This window comes from Gossypium hirsutum, chromosome A11, assembly GCF_007990345.1.
Source record: "Gossypium hirsutum isolate 1008001.06 chromosome A11, Gossypium_hirsutum_v2.1, whole genome shotgun sequence".
NCBI classification, from domain to species: domain Eukaryota; kingdom Viridiplantae; phylum Streptophyta; class Magnoliopsida; order Malvales; family Malvaceae; genus Gossypium; species Gossypium hirsutum.
Window position 1 is genome coordinate 7,272,687 of NC_053434.1, and position 10,600 is coordinate 7,283,286.

A 10,600-nucleotide genomic window follows, 5' to 3' on the forward strand; every position below is an offset into this window, starting at 1 on the left:
TGTTAAATGATTTAATTTTTTAACATACAGGTGGTTTTAATACTTTTAATCATTATTTAGTAAAAACATAAATTATTTTTAATATAAAATGATTTTAAATAATTATTTATTATATTATGAATTCATTTTCAACTAATGTGGTCAATAATTAATTATTATAATTAATAATTAAGTATTATAAAAATATTATGATACTTATTATTTTATTACATAAAATTACAATTTAACATGTTTTAATAATTTCATAAAAATAAAATAAATTATCATTTTTATTATATATTATTCTTAATTTAATATCTTTAATAATTAATTTTTATTCTTACCTCATTATTATAGTTGCTATTAAATTTAAATACATTTTAATTCTATTGTTATAGTATTTAATGCCATAACCGCTATTTTTAATTTTAATGTAACTGATGTAACTAAAAATTCACACCAAATCAATGACTAATTGGTAATAAGTTTATTTATTTATACTTTTTAATATTAATTGATATTTGCTATGTAACGTACTGAGAAATTGTCTCCTACTATCATCGGATTGGTCAATAATATCATGTCTGGACAAATTAGCAAAAAGTATAAATGTTCAAGTTTTACCTTTTACTTTAAATTTTTATTTTCAACTGAGATCATTAAAAAAAAAAAGTCTTGCCCTCTCAGACTTTCGAGTGGATCGATTCATTGATGAAAACCCAAAATCTAGTCTCCCTCCCGCCTCCTAGTCTTACTCCTTGTCCTCGGCCTACATCTCTCTGAATCCACAAAACATATCAAAACCTAATTCCCCGAGTTCTCTCCATCTTAATCCAAATCAGTTTTTTTCTTTGTAGTTATTACGCTCCAATCACTTACGCCCGAATAATTATTACCCATCTTTGTTTCTTTTTCACTGTATCGACAGATATACTGACGGGCATTTTTGGAGGATAAGAAACCGTAATTTTTGCATTTTAGTCATATGGCGTATATAAAATGGGTCAATAGATCGGCCTCAGTGGCACTGGCCCCGGACGCGCCGTACATGGCGGCGGGGACAATGGCTGGGGCGGTCGATCTTTCCTTCAGCTCATCGGCTAATCTCGAGATCTTCAAGCTTGATTTACAGAGTGAAGATCGGGAGCTTCCCGTGGTAGTTCAATGCCCCAGCTCAGAGCGTTTTAACCGCCTTGCTTGGGGGAAGAACGGATCCGGCTCCGACGAGTTTTCACTCGGGCTCATTGCTGGTGGCCTCGTTGATGGCAGCATCCATATTTGGAATCCGTTGACCTTGATCCGGTGAATTTAGTTTTTTATACATTGTGTTTTATTTATCTAATTCACTTTATTTTTCGGTTGAATTGCAAATAAGGAGAATTAGTAAGGCATTTTCTTAATCTGCAAGTTAAGTGGATACGTTGCGGCTTTTAAGTGTATTACGTTTGTGTAAATGGTGACTGTTTTCTAGCATCTTGTGATTATACTATATTGCTATCTACTTCGACACATTTCTGATGTCGGCTTTCTATTGTTTTTTATGTGTATTGAATTGCCTGGTTGTGTGGAGTGGATAACAAGTGACTTCTAGGCCGAACATGTTTTATTTGAGCCTAGAGTTTCTAGTGGTTGGATTGAATGATGTTTTGCCCAAAATTTGTGAGTTCTAGATTGCTTATTTTAACTGCATATGATATGTGGTTAGTTGAAATTTAAAATCTGGAAGAGATGTGTTGTCTTTTTTTTTTTTCTCAAAAAGTAAAATATTTTGATATTTAACTCCCTTGTAAATTTTAATGCTTGTTTTTGTTTAGCTGGAGTCAGTTAGACAAAATTTACCTTAATTTTTTGTGCCCTATATTTGCATTGCCTTTGAGCATGCTGCATGCTTAATTTCATTTTGTCTGATGCGTCGATGGTATTGTTTTATATTAGAAATTAAGAGTGAAAGTGAATAAAATTGGAGGTTCATAATTTAGAGAAAAATATGATGTTTGCATTTTTGTGGTGTTTTCTTCACTTGTTTGTTCAGTATTTGAATAAGTTGTGTTGATTCTTTTGTGCTGGGTAATGACTTGATGACTATAGAAAAACTTGTTTTCAAAGGGCGGGAAACTAGTTTATTTTCCTTGTATTTGCCTGCTGGATACATTTCGGCCTTGCTGTATTTTGTTAGAGACAAAGAATCAGAAAAGAAAAGATGATCTTTATCTTTGGGGAGAAATTTCTTTTTACAAAATGGTTCATGACTTAGACCCTCTTTAGGGAAGTGGTAATGTTCTTTTATCTGTTCTTGTATGGTTTTTGTTTCTAGCGATCGAATTGGGTGACTCTCTCACATTTCACTTTTGAGAAGTTTTTTGCTAACTATTACTAGATATAATAATCTGCCTCTGTTTTGGGATATTTATTTTTGCTAATATCATCGTTTTATTTTTGTTTGTAACAAAAGAAATGATGGTGAAGAAAAATTTAACTGATCTCCACCATAGATATTTTGCATATATGGTTAATGTGGCTGTAATTTACTTTTTCTTTACTTCCTTAGCTCTGAGGCAAGTGAACAAGCTCGGGTTGGACATCTTTCAAGGCACAAAGGGGCCGTGAGTTTTCTTTTTCTGTAATAAATGTGCAATCTTTCTTACATCTATGATATTTTTCGTCAAGCATTTGAAGATTGTGTCGTGTGTTTAGTTCTTTTCCTCTCCCCATATTTCAGGTTCGTGGTCTTGAGTTCAATGCCATTGCTCCAAAATTTACTAGCATCTGGGGCAGATGATGGTGAAATCTGCATCTGGGATTTAGCAGCACCTGCACTACCCACCCATTTTCCACCTCTTAAGGTATGTACCAATTATCCATAACTTTTTGAATTGGAATCCTCTGCGTCTATTATGTCGTTGATAATAATCTTGTAAGTTCTGTTATGCTGTTTGTGTTCTACTAAATGCCTTTAACTTCTGCGTATTTATTGCATCATTAATGTTGCAAGCATACCTTTTTTAAATATATTAATTAATGGTTTAGTTGGAAACTGGACTACAAGATTACCTGATCTACATAGTTTTTTTGGTAATGATGCAGGGTAGTGGTTCTGCCACTCAAGGTGAAATCTCATTTCTGTCTTGGAATAGCAAGGTTCAACATATATTGGCATCAACTTCATATAACGGAACTACTGGTGAGGAAATGAATGGATTTTATTGTCTTTTCATATATGTTTAGAAGGGAAGATAATATGTATGTTTTTTATTTTTTCAGTTGTTTGGGACTTGAAGAAGCAAAAACCAGTGATAAGGTAAATATATGTTATCTACCAAGCGAAAATATATGTGACCTGTTACTTCATGTGACCTAATCTTTTATATAAGTAAATATATATTGACAGTTTTGCAGATTCAGTAAGAAGGCGATGTTCTGTTCTGCAGTGGCATCCTGATGTTGCCACTAACTTGTTGTTGCATCCGATGATGATGGTTCACCTGCCCTTAGGGTAACAATCTTGTTGTTGATATTGCTTCTCTTGTGGATTACTATTTGTAGGGAATATGTTAATATCTTTAATTTTTGCAAGCAGCTTTGGGATATGCGGAACATAATGTCACCAGTGAAGGAGTTTCTAGGGCATACAAAAGGTACGCTTGCTTGACAAGTTGATTCTTGTTCATAACTTGGTGATAACTACCTTCTTTGCTTTTAGATATTTTCTTCCGCCCTCGATATGACCATTTTATGCAATTGAGTATTTGCTATGTCACTTTTTTCACTCTTTCTAAAATTAAAAATCAGCAGCCTGAATATTTTTATCAATAAGAATGGCAATGACAATGGAAGGTCCAAATAACTCTTTCAGTTTGACCTTTTACTAGATCATTTAATGTGAGATGCATTTAATTTAATTCTTAAAGTTGGTGTGAGAAGAAATTTAAGACTGAGTTGGTTGCCCTTCTGTCGGAACCATTTGCTTTACGGCTCCATGATAAACTTAGGTCTTTGTCTCTTTCCTGGTATAGGTCATCTGTTATTTTTTCTGTTAGTTATCTGTCTTCCATTCTTGTAGTGGTTTTATATTTTTTTTTCTGGTTCTTTTAGTTGTTGCAAGTTAAAGTGGAGTTGTGTTATTTTTGCTCTTATATTTGACTGCATACGCTGTTGCAGGTGTAATTACAATGGCATGGTGTCCCTCTGACAGCTCTTATTTGCTCACTTGTGCAAAAGATAATCATACTATTTGTTGGGATACGGTTACTGGAGAGGTGGGGGGGGGGGATGAGTTGATTATTTATATGCTTTAGCTTTCTTCTGCTGATTTTGCCTGTCCCTTTTATCAAACAATTATATTCTCAATTTTGACTTTTTTCCCCTCTTTTGGGGCATAGATTGTCTGTGAATTGCCTGCTGGTAACAACTGGAACTTTGATGTGCACTGGTATCCGAAGATGCCTGGAATTATATCAGCATCTTCCTTTGATGGCAAAATTGGCATTTACAATATTGAGGTGCGACCTTGTCTAAATTATATTTTCTATTACAGTTAACCTATTTTTAAATTCATGACAGTTTGACTTTTATATCACAGATCAGTTGCAATCTGCCTGTGATTATTATACACATGTGGATGGGATTTATATTTGTTGCGAGAAACTGTTTCTTTTTTAATTTAATTGGCAAATGCTTGAAGCTTATTATTTTTGCTGGTTTGTCTATAAAAAAGATTACTTGTCTGATCTGCAAACAATTTTTGCCTCGGAATATTTTCTTGGAACCCTAGATTTAGCACTTCTTTCAGGTAACTGTTTACCTTTATTCTGCAGGGTTGCAGCCGATACAGTGTTAGGGAGCTTGATTTTGGTGCACGTGATTCATCAAATATAACCGTATGTTTTACTGCATCAGTTGGTTTAGCAGTGATCAAATATGAATCATTGTAGACTGGGTTGGATAGGCTTAGGTTGAGCTTTAGCTTTTCCCAGTCTTTTCCCCCTCCAATTATAATTTGACCTTATTAGTATTAAGCTTTGGCAGTCAAGAAGAAACATACTGGTGACTGTCAAAAGTCGGGGAAGATAAGCAGATATGGGCGGCCAGATCTGTTTAAATAGTCTTCACTGTTTATCTCCTATAAACTCATTGTTTCTGAGACAATATATATTTATTGGTACTTCAGTTTCTCTAACTAGTTTTGATGTTTTCTTTATGCAGCGTCTTTGAGAGCTCCAAAATGGTATAAACGTCCTGTTGGAGCATCTTTTGGTTTTGGAGGAAAAGTTGTCTCTTTTCGCCCTTGTTTATCTGGTTTAGGTAGTTCTGCATCATCAGAGGTGAGTATGTTGGTGAGGTTTGTTTCGTTCTGTTATATTTAAATGCCACCCGCATTCTTCTGTTACCTTATGGTCTTGTATATATTATTTTTCAGGTTTTCGTGTATAACTTAGTTCCTGAAGAAAGTCTTGTCAGCCGTTCATCTGAATTTGAATCTGCAATACTGAATGGGGAGAGGTCTTCACTAAGGGTTTTATGTGAGAAGAAATCCTATGAGTCTGAGTATGTTGCCTGAATTAAGAAAGTGTAGTTATTTTCTTCTTCTTTTTTCTGTTGTCAAAAAATTTGGCTAAATCCACAAATTAATATTTTTGATGGTTCATTTTAAATAATTCTGTACAGATCTCAGGATGATCGAGAAACATGGGGCTTCTTAAAGGTGATGTTTGAAGATGACGGGACTGTGAGGACAAAGTTGCTCATGCATCTTGGTTTTATTTTAACTGCAGAAGAAAAAGATACTGTACAAGATGACCACTCTTGGAGTGTGAATGAGACTACACATGAGGATAAAGTGGAAGAAAAAAGGGGCTATGGGGGAGAGAAAGAAGCTACCCTCTTTGCAGCTGATAATGGGGAAGATTTCTTCAATAATCTTCCAAGTCCCAAAGCTGATACACCTGTTTCAACTTCCGAAAATAGTTTTGCTGTTGAGAGCACAGTTCCTGGTGCAGATCTAATACCTCAAGAATCAGACGGACTGGAGGAAAGTGCAGATGCATCATTTGATGATGCTGTTCAACGTGCTTTGGTGGTGGGTGACTACAAAGGGGCAGTCGAGCAGTGCATTGCTGCGAATAAAATCTCTGATGCTTTAGTTATTGCTCATGTTGGTGGTTCTTCCTTATGGGAGAGCACATGTGATCAATATCTTAAGATGAGCCGTTCACCATACCTCAAGGTAAATTAAATTTTTATTTTTGATTAGCACTGATTGATTTAATCATATTTCTTCATTATTTCTTTAGGTTGTCTCTGCAATGGTGAACAATGATCTCACAAGCCTTGTAAACTCTAGGCCTTTGAAATTTTGGAAAGAAACATTGGCACTTCCAATTTGGAAGTAGTTAATGTACTGGTGTAGCCACAAATTGTATAACTGAACTTGTTGTTGCCATTATCATGGGCTAATTTATCATATTTGATGAGCAGTTTGCCCAGGGAGAGAAATGGGCTGTACTCTGTGATATCCTTGCTACAAAACTAATGGTTGCGGGTAAAACTCTGGCAGCGACTCTCTGTTATATATGTGCAGGAAATATTGATAAAACCGTAGAGATTTGGTCAAGTTGCTTGACATCTGAAAATGATGGGAAATCTTATGTTGATCTTCTTCAGGTAAGTTGGCAATCTGTAGAACAACACATTTCTGATTGTCTGGTCCATCAATCTGACGATAGATGTTTGTTTTCTAGGATTTGATGGAAAAAACGATTGTTCTTGCTTTGGCAACTGGCCAGAAGCGATTTGGTGCATCTCTATGCAAGCTTGTTGAGAAATATGCTGAAATTTTGGCTAGTCAAGGACTCATAACGACAGCAATGGGGTATTTGAAACTCTTTGGGTCTGATGAGCTTTCACCTGAACTTGTGATCTTAAAAGATCGTATTGCATTTTCTACAGTACATGGTACATGGTTTAGGATATATCTCTGGTAACTGCTATAGTGCTGTTGCATTGGGTTTTGTATCTACCACTGCTAGTTTATATTTGTGCAAATAATTCACATGAAAAGGTCATGCTGGTAACTGAAAATGTCCACCAGTTGAACTTGGTAGGAAACACGATTGAGCTCTTCCAATTTGAATTGCTTAAACAGTGATGCTTTAGATTTAAACTAAAGAACTGTTAGCAACATTTTCTGGTCTCTCAATTTCTTTCAATTTATCTTACAGTTTTTTTTACTTGCATGTAATAGCAATATTTATGTGGCCTAACATGAAATTAGGTTGCTGTTAGCTTTGTAGACTTGAAATGTGCTTATTGAGGATATTTACTTTTATTCTCTCAGAGAAAGAAACCAGTTCTTCTGTTTTTGGTAACTCTCATCCCGCAAGTGGACCAGAGTTTGAGCCTTCACAACAGGTATATCCAGTGGTGCTATGTCTTGCATTTTTGTTTTATAAGACTTGTTTTTGAGTGAAAGTTCCTTGAGAATCTGTTGTGATGCTGTGAGTAACCTTTTTTTTTTCTACTTTTACTCATTGCTTAGGAGTTAGCTACATCGCAAATTCATGCAAGTGTTCCTGATAGTGCTTATGATGAAAATTATCAACACTCTTTTTCTTCATATGGAGGGTATGCACCTCCTGCCTTGTATCAACCTCAACCACCGCCTGCTAATACTTTTGTTCCTACCACAGCTCGTCAATTTTCCTCGGTATGTTGTATTGCTTTTCTTTTTGTGCATAGCATTCCATTTTGTTGATTTTGCTATTAATTTGTCATGCTATCTCAACACCTAGAACTATTTGGTTGAATTGGTAGTTGTAGTTGCTTTCTATGAATTACCATTCTATTGGATGTATCCATGGGAAAAGAAAATGAGAATGCTTGTTTAGAGTTTTTGGAGTGAAAGATTGCATTTAATTGACAGCGTGGAATTGGTATGTGTTTGGAAGTCTTTGCCTTGGGTTTTTTTTTTAATCTTTGATTGATCTTCATTGACTTGACTGTTTTTCAATTCACAAACCGCCTTCCATTGCTTCTATCTAAAAATTTGTTGCGACTATTTTTTTCTTGAGATCCACTAGGGATAATAAAACTGTACAACTGAAAATCAGAACAAAACCAGCTTCATTTGTTTAATTGGAGTTGATTTTTTTATATACCTTGGTTTGATCGAACAACGTGAAGAAGATTAGATACTTGGTAGAAGGCTCTTAGATATCCTAGATGAGCACTCTGTTTTGACTTTCTAGCTCTTCCAGCCTTTTCAGTTTCTTATGTGCATGATGTTTTTTGCATTTTTATATCATTTTGATGCTTGACTAAATAGTTTCTTGACATTCCAGGCAAATTTTGCTCCTTCACCTGGCACCACTCAGCCTACTGTTAGACCCTTTGTTCCTTCAAATCCTCCTGTTCTAAGAAATGCTGATAAATATCAGCAGCCAACTACCCTGGGTTCTCAGTTATATCCTGTCTGTATTGCTACATTATTTTCATATTTGATGCCAAAGTTTCTGAGACTGGTATACTGAATTACTTTTGCATGCTTTCAGGGTGGTGCCTACCCTACGTATCCTTTACCCTGTGGGGCCGGGTCTCTTGCATCTGTCCCATCACCAATGGGATCTATTCCTGGCCCAAAAGTGTCCCAAGTTGTAGCTCCCACCTCAACGCCTAGGGGATTTATGCCAGTAACTAACCCACCTGTTGTTCAAAGACCAGGGATGGGCCCAATGCAACCACCCAGCCCTACACAATCGACACCAGTACAACCAGCTGCAGCACCTGCTGCCCCTCCACCAACTGTGCAGACTGTTGATACTTCAAATGTACCTGGTAATTGCTAGTTTCTTGGATGCTAATGTCATGCATGTTTATTGGATTATGGAGATATTCTGGTCATGTGGTATGTTCACGTCACTGTATAAGTTTATTCCAGCAGGGTTTACCATCCAAAAGAATTGAGCAAAGTTTATCTTGACATCATTATTCTTCATCTGAAGAACCTTTATGAAATATGATAAATCTCTGTTCTTAGATTTCTTCAACTTAAAGATGATATGGAATACTTTTGGTGATGGCTTCATCTTGTTTGTTTTTCAGCTCACCAGAAGCCTGTAATCACAACCTTAACTAGACTTTTTAACGAGACATCTCAAGCACTGGGTGCCTCACGTGCAAACCCAGCTAAGAAGCGTGAAATAGAGGACAATTCAAGGAAAATAGGTGCCTTATTTGCCAAACTCAACGGTGGAGACATTTCAAAAAATGCTTCTGATAAGCTCATTCAGCTTTGCCAGGCTTTGGACAATAATGATTTTGGTACAGCTCTGCAAGTCCAGGTATGGTGGGGGAAGAGTGTTTTTTATGGTGATTTCAGCATGAATTTTGGCAACTGAAAGTAGTTTTCATAAGAAAAAAGTTGTTTTTCATTTTAACATATATTTCCTGGAACAGGTTCTTCTTACCACTAGCGAGTGGGATGAGTGCAACTTTTGGCTTGCAACTCTGAAGCGGATGATTAAGACAAGGCAGAATGTAAGATGAGGTAGATGGATGTGAAAGGGAGGGCATAAAATCTGCAATTATTGGAACCCCCCCCCCCGGGTCTGCTTTTATTTTTTCCTCAACATACTTGGGGGCAGGGTACTGATGAGCCCTTTGATGTACACAAGAAATGCGGCATCTCTTTGATTGCGGTGCAGAGGATATTCTTGGTTACTTCACTGCTATATATTGACGACTTTGCCTCTCATATACTAGTCCGTTGTCAAAGCAAGTTAGTGGGAATAGTTGCGGTGCAGAGGATTTTTTTGTTTATTACACATTTTGATATTAGTGGCATTTATAAGTAGAGTAGAGTTGGCTTATTTAGTTCGGTTGTCTTTCTTTTTTGTTTCTTTCGGGGAGGGCGGAGCGAATTGGATCTGACATGCTTTTCCTGTGTTTGGTTTGTGCGTGGTAGTTAGATGTACAACCCTTTAGCTTTTTTGTTATCAAAACAGAAAATTACAAAAGCAGATTTATTATTATTTCTAGATTCTGGTAGATGTGGGTAAAAACAAATTATATCCCAAAATTACAAGAAAATTGATATAAAAATCAATTATGCTTTGGTCATGTTGTCCTGGGTTTGCGCTTAGCCTCATGTCTTCATAATGTTATAATAGGAATGACAGTCAACGGAATTTGGTTCTGGTTGGTTCGATCCAACTTTCAAGTGCGCGTTAATATCTGAAATGCTCAGTCCTGAGCTTAAACTAAAAAGGCAAGCAGAAATGGAAGTTCTCTTTAAAAAAATTTTTTGAAAAGAAGCATCGCCATCTTTTGACATTTTGCACAATTTGGTAACCACCAAAGAAGAAAAAAAGGGGGCACTTGCCTTTTCCACCATAGATATTGATTGATCATTCCTTGATGCTTTCAGTTTTCTCTTCCTCACAAACTCACACTCGATAGTCTGGACGGAACTAAAAGCATCATTAAGAGTCTAACTTCAAAATTTTCATCTTTATTGTTTGCAATAACTGATGGAAGAAAAAAAAACTTCAATACTTGGATCCAGAAAATCAAACACAGCACAACCCATTTTAGTTTCCTCTTTTAAAATTCATCATCATTCTTCTCG

General features: G+C 36.0%; 1 pseudogene; it reads left to right on the forward strand.

Moving 5' to 3' along the window:
• Window positions 1–621: 621 nt before the first annotated feature.
• On the forward strand, window positions 622–10,092 carry LOC107911845 (protein transport protein SEC31 homolog B-like; annotated as a pseudogene).
• Window positions 10,093–10,600: the final 508 nt, after the last annotated feature.